The sequence below is a fragment of the Chelonia mydas genome, chromosome 3 (assembly GCF_015237465.2).
Source record: "Chelonia mydas isolate rCheMyd1 chromosome 3, rCheMyd1.pri.v2, whole genome shotgun sequence".
Lineage (NCBI taxonomy): Eukaryota > Metazoa > Chordata > Testudines > Cheloniidae > Chelonia > Chelonia mydas.
The window spans coordinates 32,166,590-32,184,127 of NC_057851.1; the positions used below are offsets into that span (position 1 = coordinate 32,166,590).

At 42.2% G+C, this 17,538-nt stretch overlaps 1 long non-coding RNA gene across 5 annotated transcripts in view; it reads right to left on the bottom strand.

Annotated features, from left to right (window-relative positions):
- The window catches only part of LOC119565746, a 128,530-nt gene that overhangs the window by 77,665 nt on the left and 33,327 nt on the right, over positions 1-17,538 (bottom strand). For 3 of the 5 annotated variants that reach the window (XR_006289383.1, XR_006289384.1, XR_005224582.1), the window contains exon 3: positions 16,632-16,708. This is a non-coding gene — a long non-coding RNA (uncharacterized LOC119565746). Of the gene's footprint in view, positions 1-7,768; positions 8,005-11,969; positions 13,547-16,631; positions 16,709-17,538 lie in introns of those variants that run through there. The other 2 variants (XR_005224583.2, XR_006289385.1) reach the window with 2 other exon arrangements.

Here is a 17,538-nt window from a genome sequence, read left to right on the forward strand (position 1 = left end):
AGTTGTGTGGTGTTTGGGGACCATTTTGGGATGGCACATAGTGGGAGCTGACAGAGGGGGAAAGTTGGAGGAGTCTGGTGAGGGTATGGGCATAACAATGCCCTGGCTTCAGCACAGCAGTTCAGACTCAGGGACATAGCAATGCATGGCATATTATCCCGTGAGGAAAAGCCAGCACACAGTCCTTTAAATGCCCTGGACCTTAATATCAGGAATGTAGCACCAGAGCAAGAAGAGACACTGGCAGGGAGAGTGGGGAGTCCACTGTAACTTACCAGCCTCAGGTTTTTGCTCCTGCTGTGACAAGGGGTATGGGGGCTTTCTCAACCAGCTCCTCTGGGTAGAGGTGGAAAATCAGATGTTCTTTGTCCTCTGGATCTTCTGATGCATCCTCAGAGTCCCTGCCCTGGCCATCACTTGCATCCCTTCAGACTATAAGTCCAGCAAGGTTGACAAAGGCATCATTAGCCACTTCCAGCTCTGTATTGGGAGCCCTTGACATCACCCAGTCCAACTCGTTGTAGAAGGAGCATGTACAGCAAGCCCTCCCTGAGCAACTGTTGGAGTCCTTTGCCCTCCTGCACATGTTTGATGCATTTCCAGCACTGGTCTGGAGTCCACTTAGTGCCCACTTGCTCCAGCCTTTGTGAAATTTCCTGGGGCAGGTCAATGTTCCTGCCACTCTGGGCAAAGTCCTGGAGGACACTGTACCTTAACCACACATTGATCAGCACCTGGGTGTGGTCAGTGGGCCAGGCAGCTGCTCTCGGAGCAGGATCCATGTTCATCTGACCTGAAGAGTGCAGCAGACAGCTGTACTGATGTGGTCAGCACAGCTCGCTACCGCCAGTGACAATGGTGGGGACAGGGACCTTTATAGATTGGGTAAGGGTCAGGCAGAAGAGGTATGGTGGGAATGGGGTTGGAGGACTATTGTAACTTAAGACCTGGTGCATGCCCCTTACCCCCGTCCACACTGCACACTGGCATAGGTAAGGGGCCAGGCCACAGCCCGAAGCATGTACTTACTCGCACCCCTCAGGTGAGCTAGCTTGCTCGCCCTCTACTTGCCTTCAGACACATGCTCCTGGGTTTTAGGTGTGGACAATGAGGGGATTATGGCATAACCACACACAGACATGTACGGTCGCTAGTGTAGATGTACCCTTAGTGCTATAAACTGTTAGCAGCTGCAAAGAGAAAAAATACCCAAACTCTCCTTTTTCTCCTCACACCCTCCAAACACGTACCTTTCCTTTCCCATATGGTAACACATGCCGAGGGCACCTCTCCTCATTTCTTTGTCATCTCAGTACCCAGGTGAACTAAAGAAAGTGACCCCACTCTACCAGTGCTGTACCCTGGGGGCGAGGGGGGGGAGGAGAGGGGGGAGAGAGAGAGAAAGAGAGAGGATTGTAGCTAAGAGATTAGAATGAGGCATTAAGTGACTTAATTTTGTTGTTGATGGACAGTAGTATTAAAATACACACCAAAAGATGGGGAAGAGGGGATCTTTTTTCCCTCCTTCACAGAGGCATCTTTACTGCAGGAAAAAAAATGCCAGGGGAGGAAGTCTTTGTAAAACCTTGCAGACTTTTCTCCAGATTGTTCTATCAGAGGAGGGGTGGGGTATGTCCGTATATGGAACCAGCAGGAGGTTTGACCCCGAACTCCTGGAGGAATACTGTTGTCTGTTTGAAAGTCCTATGCTGCTCTAACTCACTCCCAGCTCTGTGATTTCTATGGAATTATGCTCCTAGGTTTCCCCCCCATTCACTGCTGCTTCTTGAATGCCTTCAGGCTGGCAGAGGGGAGGGGTCTTTAGCAGAGAGGAGATTCTATGAAGGGTTAATACAGACTTAATCTGCATAAAATTTCAAACTGCATTAACATATGGATGGATTTGCTGTTAGCTGCTGGAGGAAATGATCCATGATGCCTGTATCTGTCCCCACCTTCTCCTCAGCCTTCCCTCTCGGCCTCCCAGATACAGATCTGGGGATCCAAATGCAGATTCTATATTAAAGTCTTCAAATCCCATATTTGGACATTCATATCAGGATTTAGGAGTGTAAAATGGGCTCCCACATGCCTAAATGCCAGTAAGTGCATCCGTAACTGGAATTTGGACATTTCACTGAGTTACTAATGTCTCTACATTTTCCTCTTTATGCATGAGAAAAGCTCCCACTAAAAGTCTGCAGAGATATGATATTGTCCTCCTCAAATACATTCTTAAACCTCAACTCTGCTGTGATGCTTACAAGACACTATACAGTTGTTTGCTATGCCAAATATAGTGGTTTCACTGTTCCCTTGTCCTACTCCCTTTCCCCACTCCATTTGTTTGTATACAGCTCTACCGGTTGTCTCTCAGGTCTACAAACTGTAATTCCTTTCGGGTAGGGATTGTCTTTTTTAATTATGTGTGTTTTCAGTGCCTAGCACATCAGGGACCTGACACTGATTGTGGCCAGTAGGCATTGCCGCAATACAAATAATAAAGAAAGCTGAATTGTGAATGTTTATAAATTGGCCACTCTCCATGTTCTAGGTATTTCTTTAAAAGTATTTTTAATAACTCTGGCAGAATCTTTCTGACTGACTGTTTTCCCTTCAGAAAATGCTAATTTGTTAAAAGTCAAAATGTTCCATAGGCCCATGTTGATTGAATCAAAATCCTGATGGAAACCAGGCAAGGTTCCTTGCCAGTTTGCCCATCTGGCTGATGGCGAGCCAGGAGCCTGGAAGCTCTGGCTCTCAAGCTTCCAGCCATGCAGCTCCTTGGCAGTCCCACCTGCAAGGATTGCAGTTCATCCTACACTTCCAGGCTCCTTGGCAGCTCACCATGGGGGCTCACCTTGGAGTTGGGGCTCCGAGGCTCCTCTGCTCCAGGACTGCTTGCTAGGTGGACTGCCCCACAGCTGGGGCTCACAGGATCCCTGATACTGTGCCAGAGTTGGGAAATCCTTTGGCTCCCATTCTCCTGCCTCCAGAAGCTCTGAGAGACCCAGCACCCCAAGCTTGCTGGTTCCCCGTGCTGTGCAGCTCCCCACCGGGTTGCAGGCAGCTCAGGGAACCTCGGAAACATTTTGAAAAGGTCAAGACAAAAATCTCATTTAGACTTTTGGAAATTTCAGAGTTCCCATAGAATGGTAATTCCAATTACCAGCTAGCTCTAGTTTTTAGAGTTTGTCTACCATTGATGTAGACATTGTATAGATGGCTATTTTATAGGGCCTTTGAGCTTTTAGGAGGTATATTGGCAAAAATCCTGGCTTACTGGTCAAAAAGCCATTTTGTTAAAAGTGTTTTAAGTTTATTTTAACCCAAGACTGCTATTTACTATGGGGACAATACCAGTTACTCTATGGCAGTGGTTCTCAAACTATTTACCATTGTGGGCTGCATATGCAGCCCACAATGTGTTATGTGGGTTGTATCCAATACTACCAGTATGGTCCTGAGAATCTCACATGGGCCACAGCTCTGTGCTGACTGGAAGCGGCCCGTGGGATGGAGGCTGAGAACCACTGCTCTATGGGGAGAGCTTCTCAGCTTCTGTGATTTTTCATCAATGTATTTGTTATTATTATATAATTTGTTTTTAAAAAGTGTCTCTGCTGAGTTTCGATCTTTTTGTGAGTAGTAAAAGTATTTCTTGTAATGTGTATGTACTGTAGCTGGGAGAAAATAACTCTTAGATTGTGTGGTGATGGATACAAAAAAAGATAGCCACCATAGACAGCAACCATAGGAGAAACTCAACAGGCAGAAAGAGCTCAACGTAAAGGATTCTAATGAATTCTCTAATAGTGTAAGTAGCCTGGTTTGGGGGGTCGTATACTGTAGCTGTATAGAATATAATAGTCTGGCTGACAACTTTCTGCTGTGCTTTATAAATATTTTATATATTTATAAATATTTAGTTATATATCAGCAGAATGTAATGTCTTTTGGGGGCATCTGAAATAAAAATAAATAAATAAATAAAAACCCAGATGCCCAGTGTTTCTGGAGCTTCCTTCTATGACAAGGCTTATAACCACTGACTGACCTGTGGAAGTCTTGAAATTATCTGACAAGCACCCAAATGTGTTAACTTAAGCACTTAAAAGCACTTAAATGTGTTAACTACAGGCATTGTGTGCTCTTAAAGTATGCCATAAAATACTGGCTATGTTCTACTATACCTCTCCCGCTTTCCCTTAGAAAATCTATTTTGAGTTATAACAAAATGTATATTTCAGTTAGTGTAATTTCCTGTAGCTTCTTAAAAGAGATTCTGCTGACAAACTGCTATGGGCCCTCTCATAACCTATGATGCTCATAAATAAGATCCGATTTGAGCATCCAATTTCTTGGATTATTTTCTATATCTTGTCCATTGCACCACAACCGTGCCCTCTGGACATGTATCCTGTCCTTTGGACATCTAAAATGCATCACACTGCTTTGATACGTGCATTTATTTTATTGAATGGTAGGGGTGAACAGAATTTGTATGCTACCTATTAATAAGCCAGGAGAAAGAGTGGTTCTTCTGGTATTTCCCATGAAGCATCTCTCCAAGGGGCCCTCAGCCTCGATCAGGGATTCATTGCGACAGACTTTGCATATGCACTTCATAGTGAGAGACAATCCCTGGTCCAGAGAGTTTACAATCTAAAGTAACTAAACAGATGCAAGTTGGGAGGGGAATAGGCAAAGTGATTTGCCTAAGGACAAAAAGCAGGTTAGTGACAGACCCACTGGTCTGAGTGCCAGTCCAGTACCCTATATTCTAGACCATGTCGCCAGTGCTAAATATTATTAGACTATGAAATGATTCACAGATGCCAAGGCCAGAAGGGACCATTGTGATCATCTAGTCTGACCTCCTCTGTAACACAGGCCATTGAACTTCCCCAAAATAATTCCTAGAGCAGATCTTATTTTAAAGATACAATCTTGATTTAAAACTTACCTGTAATGGAGAATCTACCGTGACCCCTGGCAAATTGTTCGAATGGTTAATTACCCTCACTGTTATATCCAGTCTGAATTTGCCTAGATTCAGCTTCCAGCCGTTGGATCCTGTTATACTTTTTTCTGCTAGATTGAAGATCCCATTATTAAATATTTGTTCCCCATATAGATACCTATAGACTGCAACCAAGTCACTTCTTAACCTTAATAGATTGAATTCATTGAGTCTATAAGGCATGTCTTCTAATTCTTTAATCATTCTTGTGGCTTTTCTCTGAACCCTCTCCAATTTATCAACATTCTTCTTGAATTACGAGTTCCACAAATGGACACACAGTATTTCAACAGCGGTCACACCAGTGCCAAATACAGACGTAAAAACTTCTCTATTCCAGCTCAAGATTTCCCCGTTTATGCATGCAAAGATTACATTTGCCCTTTCGGTCACGGTGTCACACTGGGAGCTCGTGTTCTGCCGATTATCAGCCATAAGCCCCAAATCTTTTTCAGTCACTGCTTCCCAAGATTGAGTCCCCTATCCTATCAACCAGCTGTTCTCAACCTATTTACCACTGTGGGCCACATATGTAGCTCTCTATGTGTTATGTGAGCTGCATCTACATAATATGGCCCAGTATGGACCTGAGGATGTCATATGGGCCATAGCTATGTGCTGACTGGGCCATGGGTTGAAAACCACTGCTGTAACCATAGCCTACATTCTTTGTTCCTAGGTGTATACATTTAGCCATATCAACAGCAAGCCATCCAGACCACGCTGTATCAGTGACCCATCCTCATTATTTACCACTCTCCCAATTTTTGTCTCATCTGCAGACTTTATCAGTGATGATTTTATGTTTTCTTCCAGGTCATTGATAAAAATCTTAAACAATGTAGGGCTAAGAACCAATCCCTGCATGACTCCGCTAGAAACACACCTGCTTGATAATGATTCCCCATTTACCACTGCATTTTGAAATCTATCAGTTAGCCATCTTTTAATCCAGTTAATGTGTGCCATATTCATTGTATATCATTCTAGTTATTTTTAATCAAAGCACCATGAGGTACCACATCAAACAAAACTCTTTAAGGAAAGGAAATACACTACATCAACACTATTACCTTTATCAACCAAATTTATAATCTCCTCAAAAAAGAATATCAAGTTAGTTTGACAGGATCTATTTTGCATAACCCCATCCTAATTGCCATTAATTAGCCTCCTTTAATACTTCATTAAAGGAGTCCCAGAGGACCTGCTACATTATCTTGTCCTTCTCTTGAAAGTCTACTACTTCCCTTAAATAATTCACATAGTGGATCTTAAAACTTGAACAGAGAACATACTGTAGGGGAACAATCCTGCATTGGCAGGGCAGTGGTCTGGATGACTGAATGGATCATTTCGATCTCTAAGGAGTATGCATAAGAGCAACAGGGGAAAAGCTGGGAGGAGACAAGAAAAGATGAGTCCAAAGATAGAGAAAGGGAGAAAAGAACACAAGAGAAGCCAAGATTTAAAAAAAAAGGACAAAGAAAGGGAAACACTTGGAGGGCCAGATTCTTACCTGTGCTTTAGCTCCATTTGGTGCAATAGCTGAGGGGCAGCAAGAGTTAAAACAGCTGAGGTACTTTTAATTTATGCCACTGGTGTAGGGTCCTTAATGAATCCTCAGCTAGTGGAAAATAGGCAAGTCAGAGCAGAGTTCTGCCATGCCTCCATCTCTGGGGGATCGGAAATGGCTGGTGCAGGAGCTGCATTTGCCAGCTTTATGCTAAAGAGTTCTCTTTTGCCCATTGTGGGCCAAAATTGTCAGTTTTTGGCTTTCTAGTACCCTATTTTCTTCCTTTTCTACTTCTCCCACCCCCTCTTTCTCCAGTGGAAAGAATGGAGGGGTAGGGAGTCTCAAAAATAAAACCCAGTTAAAATCCTATGGATGATTTTCAACAAAACAAAAATAGTTAATTTAAAATTATAGATCACAGAAAATACCATTTTTATATAGCTGTACTCAGATGATGGATTGGAATAGCTCCCTGAGACTGGTAGCCTTAACATGAGATAAGCTCTTCTTGAAACTGCCTCCAAAACACCTATTATTGCTGCTAGGAATATCTAGCATGCAGCCACTGCTAGGATCCCCATCAGGATACTATGTGTGTTTCTTGTTACATACTTGAGGGGACAACAATAACAATCAGTCTCTTTCTTCTGGCCCAGAAAGTAAGAGAAATAGCTTGATTTTTTTGTGGAGGTGCTAAAAAGATGGAGTTACCATGGAACCTGATGGCCACTGGAGTTATGGAGAGGCTACCACCTCTACATAACAAATCCTGAATAAGCTAGGCTCAAACAATCTCAAAGTTTTCTTCCACCCTTTTTCAAGGCAGCCACATTCCATGGAAACAACATGGCTGATGGAACCCAAACTTACAAGCAGCACAGTGTTCTTCTGTGGAGCACTTTTGTCGGTGGAATTCACTACTACAGTTCGAGGCGTTACCAATCATACTCATCTCTTCATGCACAATTCCCTAACAGGGAAGCTGGCAGAATGGCCCTTCAAGATGCTCCTGAAATAGGTTGCCTAGATGCAACTTCATATAGATAAGCAGCTTACATGTATGTGGAAGGGGAGAATGTTCTGTCCCCTGAAGAATGGATGATTTAGTTTTTAAAGTATGCAATGGTGCCTAGACACTATGCTGATGGGTTCCTTAGAAATGCATAATAATAATAATAATAATAATACATAACATGTTTTTGCCATTGGTAGCTTATTTATTGCCTCAATAATATGAACTGCCTAGCTCAGTCTTTTCCATTTTGTCATACTGTAAGTTACAAAAAGTACAAGACAATAAGAAAAGATGGGACCGTTGACGTACGGTTCCCCTGGTTTACAGCAAAGGCAGTCTTCTGTGTTTTTCTAATGGAATTGTGATTATGAAACATATTAATGTAACAAAGATCTTTAAGCCATTAAACTTCTAGGCAGCCTTAGAGCTTTCTTATTTAATGAATAGTGCCTAGGAAAGAAAAAAAAATACAATGAGAAGTGAAGTCTGCTATTATTTGTCATGCCTACAACCAGCTACTATATTGCTGTCAGGTTGTGTTGTGTGCACTGTGCATACTTTAACAGTACTTAGACATGCTGACATAAAATACAAAGATGATCCAATTACATGTTCTGCAACTGCATCTCATTTTGCTAATGCTTACAAATTAAGGGTGTCCGTCACCCCTACATGAGACAGAACACTGATAGCATTCTAAATCCCATGAATTTTATAGTGTGCATCACTTAAATATAGAAGCAGCCCTAACCATAAATAGTTGGCATTTAGCTCATAATCTCTCTCTAGTCAATATGAAAATGCAGCTATATGGGGAATACAAAACTAATTCACTGTTAGTCATTTAGTGTTAGCAAAATTATTTATTTGAGGCAATTTACTGTTAGTAATATATTTGCATAAAGCATTTTATATGTAAATGGCAAGTGTATAGCTAATTCCAGAGTGATCAGCATGTGTTATATTGTTTTTCCTTTCCAAACTATTTTGCTACATTATAAACGGAAAACTCAAGAAATCCAATCAACATTTACATTCCCATACCTGAATTCAAAACCTAATAAACTCCATGCTGAGAGAACCCTTAAAACATGGGCTTGTCTATAGTGTTTACATAGATAGATAGACAGATAGATAGATAGATAGATGAACTACAAATACAAGCTGCAAACCACGGCCCTATAAAAAGTTTATTATAACTGCAATTGCAATTTGCACATTGCAATTGATAGAAATGATATGGAACTTTACTATAACACAATCTCTGTGTCAGCAAATTAGGGGAAAGGTAGTGCCTGATCTTTGTGCAAGGAGAGTAGAAAAAGCCTTCCCTCTCCTGCACTGTGTCTCCTTAGTGTATTGGATACTTCCTGCTAGTGCCCCTCGGGCAGATAACATCAGCCTTCCTGTAACAGTAGCCACTAAAGTGGCCAGGGTATTGACCTATGTCAACCTGGTTGGGGCTAGGAAATCAAGTCCAGTTTCTTACGGGTCAGATCCTTATTACACCCTTCTCTGACTGGACAGCACAGGCTGCATGTTATAGCTCATGTTGCACTCTGCTAACTGTCTGCTGCTAGAAGGGCAGTGAATGCTGTCAGGCGCTGGGCAAGCCTGTGCCACTTCCAAGGCGGACTCAGGTCTCATTGCAACCCTGTTCCTTAGAGGAAGTGGGAGGCAGAGTGATTATAAACAACCCACAGTCCATTTTTTGGAATGGTTAGGAGGGAGAGAGGATTAGAGAACTATGTAAGCATCAGTCACTGAAAGTTTTTACAGCTGCTTTGAAAGCTTTAACACTTTGGGCCAGATTCCTGAAGACTTCAATGGAGAGAATTTCACCCTTTGGCTTTATTTCTTGTAAATGTCCATTTGAGTGGACAAAACTTTACCAGAGTTTCATAGAAAGAGTCATTAAAGACTCGATGACATGTTCAATTTTTTAACTGAACATTTGTTTATGTTTTTCTGTGTGATTTGCATGGGAAGTATATAACTCTCTATTTCACTTGCCTTTGAAGAGAAAGCAGAACTACCTTAGTGCCAAACAGCTCAGCTATCTGTTCTACTTTTTGCATTCATCTTTATTTTTATTGCTATTATCGTGGTTACATATGGGCTAACCGTATTGCAAGATACAAGTATCAGATGGCTGGCCAGAAGTCTGGCATCTGCAGGAATTAGTTTATTAGGCCAGGTTTCCAAATGGGGAAATGGATCTTTAGCAAATGAGTAATTCTAGAGTGCCTGGAATTTAATGATTGGACAAGATCAAACAAAGGGAATGGTGATGCTCAAAGTGGAGGAACAAGTATTCCCACTTAAGTCAATGGGACACTTTGTAGAGTAAAGTGCTGCTCAATAGGACTAAGGGTATCAGGATGTGGCTTTGGTGTTTAAAGATTTCTGAGGCAGTGAGGTGGAGTATCTAAAACACAATGTAGATTCAACTTCATGGGATCACTTCAGTGGATCATAGAAATCATTATTCTTTGTAATACCGTAGTACCTGAGATCAAGACCAGCATATGATAGGTGCTATGCAGACACATAGAGCTAATGCCAGCAGAGAGCTCACAATATGAATATAGATGTGTCCTCTATTCCATAACATACAGGGATTTTTTAAAAAACAGTGCATAGTACTGTGTGTCCAGACTCACTTTCACTATCTCTAGGGAAGGAACTTCTCCCTCCCGTTCCCCCATTGCCCCAGTTACAAAACATTCTTCTTAATATTTATCCTACTGTGAAAGAGTTCACTTACCACAGGAGCACCTCCTCCTAGCCAGCCATGGTGACTCTAACCCCACCTGGCGCCCTCTGCTGATGGTTGCTCCCATGGTCTCTCTTTCCACAACTTAGTCCTCAGGCCAGGTCACGATTTTGTCCACCCTTTCCTGGAAGATAATGTTCCAACTGAAAGGAACAAAAACTCTCCCATCCTTCCCAGACTGAATCCTCAGTGCTATCTGCCCCACTCCTGGGCTCTGCAGAGTACCTCCTCACCATGTCACAGGACTTCTCCCTGGGACTGGCTCCTGAGCCACTGACATTCAGGGCTTCTTCCTGGAGGCTCCATTAGGAGCCTACTTCTTCCCAGCTGCCCTTTCCCGTCAGGGACAGTCTCAGGGTACAAGCTCCTTCCTACAAGCCACTCTTTTATTCCATTCCCCTTTAGTCCAAGCCTTCTTCCATAGCCCAGCTTTCCTAGCCTTGCCCCTCTTTCTGGGCTTAATTCTCTTTTCAAAACCCTACCCCAGTCCTATTCTTCTCTTATGGACTCCTGCCCAGGGGTTCTCCTTTCCCCAGAAGTCCAGTTTTTCTTCATAACCTTTTCCTAGTCTGGTTAGGATCCCAGAGCTTTTCTCCTCACTATATCTCCATCTCCAGAGAGTAACTGCAGACTCTCTCCCTGCCGACAGGCACTCCCTCCCTCCATCCATCCATCCCTTCCTTTCTTTCTTTTTTGTGGCACAGAGCCTATTACAAATGTCCTTACTTTATATTAACTAGCTGCAGGATGAGTTAAGCCTGGCTCTCCCCTCCAAGTGCAGCCTGATATGTTAATTGGCCTTTCAGGCCACATTAGCCCATTCAGGGCATGCATGTGGTACATATCCATATTTTTCTAGTTTGAACAAACAAACAAAAAAAACATCCTGTTACTCCTAATCAGACTCTGTTCTACCATGCTAGATTCCTCGCCCTCCTTGGTGTTCTCTAGTCATTGCTTAGCCAAGTGATATGTATTTAACTATTTTAATCTTAAATTTAATCTTTCCTCATTCTATCTCTGCAGCCCTTTAGGAACTAGTCCTAGCCCCTATTTAGCAAGGATGGGAAGAAGACTTTCTGACAGCAGCAATGTGACCATTCTGCTGTGCAACAGCAGAAGAGATTGGGGTGGGTGGGGGTGCACAGCCCTTCATGGAGCCCAGTGTGGGTGGGCTCCCTGTGTGTGGGAGTGTAGAGAAGGTCTGGGGGTGGAACTACAGTGACCAAATAGCAAGTGTAAAAAATCGGGATGTGGGTGGGGGGTAATAGGTGCCTAGAACCAAAAAAGCCCCCAAAATTGGGACTGTCCCTATAAAATTGGGACATTTGGTCACCCTAGGTGGAACAGAGCTGAGCTAAGGGAAGAGTGGTGGGAAATCCCTGACATGGTCTGGTGAAGTGAAGCTTTTCTTTCTTCTCCAGAGGTCTCCAGTGTTATGCAAATAGCTCGGTAGTAAGATGAGGATTTATGCCTTACTCATTTTTTGTTGCACTTCTCTGAATTCCTTCCACTGTTCCAGTAGGGCGGTATCTTTCTTACTACATCCTTCCCTGAAGCATGGCTACATACATGTTCTGTTGATATTGCTGAAGCTGAAGAGGAGAGGGTGGGAAATCATAGTGTGCTCTAACTATTTCTCATCTTTCCCTCCCTTTTTCTATCTTTTCTCCCCTATATTTTTCACTGGCAGTGGTGAGAATTGTGGGCAGGACATGTGGTACACATTGTCTACCTATGCCTCCCCACTTTGATCGTTGTACAGTAGTGGCATAATGTGCATCAGCGTATTACTGATGTGGCTGATTTTCCTATTAGCTCTGATTTTAAAAAATCATGCTATAAAACCCAGTGAAAGTTACACTGTTATGAGTTGCTTAATTACAATGTTATGTATTATATACCATTCATTCAGCACAGCTTTTACATGGTGCTCATAGCTTTGATGAGCATAGCCAGTCTGAGCCCTGGCACAGGAATTCTGGTGGTCAGCTGCCTACTGTTGGCATGACGTTGCATGGGGGCCAGACAGCAGCTCTGTTTAATCAATGACCATGAGAATAGGTTTGTAATGGAAATGCCATTCAAAAAAAATTCTTTATTATGACAGTTTCTTTTTACCACTTTATTCAAACCTGGCATGAGACACTCACAAGGTATCTGCTTTAATTCAGAGCCCCAGAAATTTGTGGGAGGAAAGAAGGGAGGAAGGAAAGAGAGAGAGATGGAAGGAAAGAACTTTTGTATCCTCTCTCAGCCAATACAAGGAAACAAGCAAGAGAACAAGAAGGTACAGGTGATCCTTCGTATTGGACTGACTCCAAATAAAATGAATGAACTGAGAATCCTGGTCTGTGAGACCAAGTGCCTTATACTTAGCTCCTATTGTGTCTCTCAGCTTTTACATTAAAGGAGGAGGCAGAGAGGGAATCAGAGGTTTACAGATCTCTTTAATTAGATTAGTTCCATTTTAATTGAATCCTCGTGACCCCAGGCCTACTCTGTGGCCTTCGTTTTGGTCTCCCGTGCCTTCTCTCCTTTCCCAATTATTTAAATTTGTAAGCTTTTTTTGCACAACAGGAAGACATAATAATATAATTATGACTGGAACACTGTGGCTAAAATGCAGAATTTCCCCCTCGTCCACCTGCAGTACATTTTGCAGGGCTTGAGTCACTGTTCCCAGGGCTGCTGTAACAGAAACCCCACCCAATGATGAACTGGGCAGTGGAACAAGCTACCTGCAGCATCAACTCTGTCACAGGGCATGATCTGGAAAGCACATTCCAGAAAATGGGTGGGATCTGGTGGGGAAAGGGGCGTGGCCTCTACAACCAGCCAATAGGGCTGCTATGGATCATCAGCAATAAACTACAGCTGCTCACTACTAGCTGAGCTCCTGGTACCATTAGGGGTAAAAAAGACCATAAATGTAAGTGAGAATTATTCCCACTGACAGAAAGGGGAGCAATCTGCTGGCATGGAGCTGGAGACAGGTGGCCTCCACCAGAACCCGCACTGCCTGCAGAAAAGAGGAACAGGAAATCATAGGCATCCAATTAGGTGGCAGTGCAGAGAGAGAAACAACATCTCTGGCTTCCCAGTAAGTGCAATGAAGATGGAGGTGAGAGCAGTGGGCAGCAAGAACCTTCCCACAAGGCTGTGGCAGTCACAGGAGTTGGTGGCTGTGGCTTCCTCACAGAGTTAGCAGAAGTACTGAAGAAATAAAAAGGGGTCAGCTTGTCTCATTGTGGCACATTGTGGTATGAGAGGGAAGCAAACTTGTTCATTCAGGTGATTGGTGGGCTGACACAGGGGTAGGGTGACCAGACAGCAAGTGTGAAAAATTGGGACGGGGGTGGGGGATAATAGGAACCTATATAAGAAAGAGCCCGAAATATTGGGACTGTCCCTATAAAATCGGGACATCTGGTCACCCTACACAGGAGGAAAGCTGAAGGTGTTATGAGTGGGGATTATGAGGGGATGGAGTTTGACTGTGCTGGGAGCTGGAACTGTGTGCCAGCTGAGAATGGAGCTACTCCCTAGCTCGCAATGCCAAGTATTGCTTATGCTGCTTGAGGAGGGTCCAGACCTGCCCCGGACGAACATATAGATTACTGCACTGAACTTCCACACTTTGCTACTTTTGGTAGTTTAATATGTAATACCAAGATTCACCATATAAACTAAGAGGTTTCAGAGTAGCAGCCGTGTTAGTCTGTATCCGCAAAAAGAAAAGGAGTGCTTGTGGCACCTTAGAGACTATAAACTAAATACATTTTTGTTCTTTCTTCTAGTTGGGTCCATTTTCCTTTCCCCTTAATCTTGTGGTACATGCAACACATTAATAGCCATTATGAGTGTTCTCATATTGTACAGGTATTAAAACTGAAGTCCTGTATTAGTTGCACAAACTACTAAGTTAAGCAGAGATCCCTTCTCAGCTATCAGCCTAGTCTTCTCACAATGCCCATCTGCAGTTTAAGCATAAAACAGATCAAGGGATGAACAGATCCTTTCAAAGGTGATTCTCTCACCTGTCTTCAAACCCCGTATGTAAGGAATCATACCAGATTTATGTACCTGGCTTGAAATTTAGAACTCTACTGTTACACTATACGGTGCTATGTTTCCTATACATTACAGTACAGTGCACAATTTAAAAAAATATACAGCGGTGAACACTTGGGAAATCCTGTGTAGCGAGCAAACACACTTCATATGAAATATACAAGGCTCATGAAGCAAAGGGAAAACTTAATGCAGTTCATTGTAGATGTTAGTAACTGTACAGGTTTAAAACAAAAGTTATTTCTGAGGCACAATATGTACAATCATCTCTCCTCTGTATTTTTCCTCTGATGCCCAGGCCTTGTGTCCAGGCAGTTCATTAAAGGGAGCCTCAAACACACACACGCACACACACACACACACACACAAAATCAATAAATGTAAAAGGTCTGGTTCATAAAAAATAGTGGAGCAGACTGAAGTTCAGATAATAGTTCTGTAAGTAATGTACGTAGGGTTAATATGAAATCTATGTCAGAACCAGTGCTAGAACTTGGGTCTCATTCACTATACTACCTTAATGCCTTATCACCTGCAAAATTTCACTTTTCACTAAATAAATGATGCTATTGCAAAGATTGGCAATCCTCCCCCCATTGCCTTTGGAATAAGATTTTCAAGACCAAATAGTAACTACAGCTGTTTAGAAAGGTGTGTATGCGAATCTCCCCTCCTGGAAACAAGGCAAAGGGCAACATACAAAGCCTGATCCTCCTTATTGTGGCTAGCATATTCTATTAATAAGCAATTTACAATTCATCGGAAATATGGCTACATGGAACTTTACAATAGTAGTGGGGAGCTGGTAGTGGTTTTCTGAGTTAACCATTACAAATGAAAGCATAGATTTATACAGAATAAAAGATATAGAACAACAAGAAGTGTTAGCCCACCATCTGTCCTCCCACACTTCTTCTGCAATTTAACAGATCATCTGGAGCTTAAAAGTAAACCGATAACTGTGACATATGGATGCAGGCTTCTTTGAGCCAATGTTCAGTGAGCAGAAAAGTATAGGTTGTTAATGCATGTAAGCGTACATTTTAAAGTCTATGTGAGTGACCAGGCAACTAATTTGTGGCTTTGTCTGTTTTCCTTAGCACATAAATATTCTCACACTTGAGATGCCAGAGCAAAGCCAAATCCTTACCCGCAAGTGCTGTCTTCTTGAGAAAAAGGCCTTACATTTTAAAAAGATGCTTTTACTCTAAATTTAATATTTAAATGCAGGGCAATGTCTCCTTCTTCCACATTTTCAAAGGTCTTTAGTGTGCAGGGATTGGCTGAGAATGGACATTTCTGTTTAGATAATCATGGTTTTTCTTTAGGTGATAGTAACTGAGTCATGCTGTTAACTCCCTGAATGTCTTGGGATGTGCAATGTGGAAAAAAAAATCCTTTCAGACGCAGTTAAACATTAGAAGAGTGGTATTCTCCAGACTGCCAGCCAAAGGAATGCATACAACCCTGTGCTTGTATTACAGTCGGAGTGCATAGAGAGAGTGATGGTTAAGATTGCATTCTACAGAGTCATGGTCAGTGGCTTATAACTTGCTCAATCATTCACCTTTCCAGTGGAATTTTTGAGTGTCTGATCTTAGATTGATAGTAAAAGATTGTGGAAAGTTTGAGCAAAATGGTTCAGCCTTTTTCAAGTAGGAAGAGAACTAAACATTCACTTTTACCATTATACTTTTTTACTTTATTGTTTAACAACTCTACTGCCTTAGATTTAGGTAGAAACTTAAAATCTGGACGGGACACAGGCTCCAATTCAGTAAAGCATTTAAGCACCAAATCAACTGGTCTTAAGCATATGTTTAGAGTTAAGCATGTGCTTTGCTGAAGAAAGGTTTACTGCTGAACTGAGGCCATAGTCTCTAGTTATAAGTGTGCTTTCCAGTCGTCTAATGAAAAATTTTGCTGATTTGGCCAGGTTTTAAGAGTTTAAAAAATATCTGGTTTGCACATGTGCATTGGTTTCTCTCATGCAACAATTGTTTTTTACTCACAGTCTTCCAATATTCTGTTACCATTGTGCATATATAAGTTGAGGGAAATTCACATTCAGTATATGACCTCTCAGAGTTCTATTAGCTCTACACAAATGTGTAGCTCTGGCCCCCCAAACTACATCCATGTTAAAAAGTGGGGGGCATGGCCCCCTGGTCCCGCCCAGTTTTGGCACCACTGATTGGATCTCAGGAAATGTGGATTGAATTCCTACCTGAGCCACAACTTTCCTGTGTGTCAGTTTCCCAACTGTAAAATGGAGAGAATGCCTCCTTACTTCATAGGGAGGTGCTGTGAAGATAAAATCCATTACATGATTGTGAGGCACTCAGGTACAACAGTAATGAAGACCTTATAGGCATCTACACAGGCAGAAACCTAACCGCAGATATAAATCAGTAAGTCAGAATTGCAAATACTCTGATTGTTTCTATAGTTCGTATTTCCAGGTGCAAATAGCAGCCACAAACCGGGAGGCTACACCCTTTGAAAATGTAGCCCAGGTGTCAATCAGTGTTCAAAATCATGTACTTAATGAGGAGTTCTTTCTCCTGTTGTCTAGCAAACAGTCCATGTGATGGAATAACTTTGTTTTATATTTTTCATTTACAAACCTTTGGAAATTCCATTAAAAAACATACTTGACAAATATGTTATGGTTACACAAAGAAACAAGTATTCAAAAGTCAGGAAAGGCAAAGTCAGGGTTGCCTGCGCAACCTTAACAACGCCCCATTGTTAGATGGTGAATAGTGAATGAGCTGGAGGAGCCACAGATTGAATAGCTGGGATTAAGATAAATCTTGATCAAATGACTCATTCATTATGCACTATCCAACTTGCTTCCCAAGGGAGGCAAGGGTTCTGCAGGGGAAAACAGTTAATATGTATTTAAATCATGACACACAATGGGGCAGAGTTACAGCTGCAGAGATAAACTTCACATTAGTATTTCCTGACTATGTGCTTCACTGTGCAACGTTAATATTCTTTTATGTAATATTATGGATAGAATCTATATACTATAGTATCTGTACACTCTCAATGGGATCAAAGCTGAGTATAAATATCTGATATCCCTAACCCTCAGTCAGAAGTTCCACAGGCAATTCCACGATACC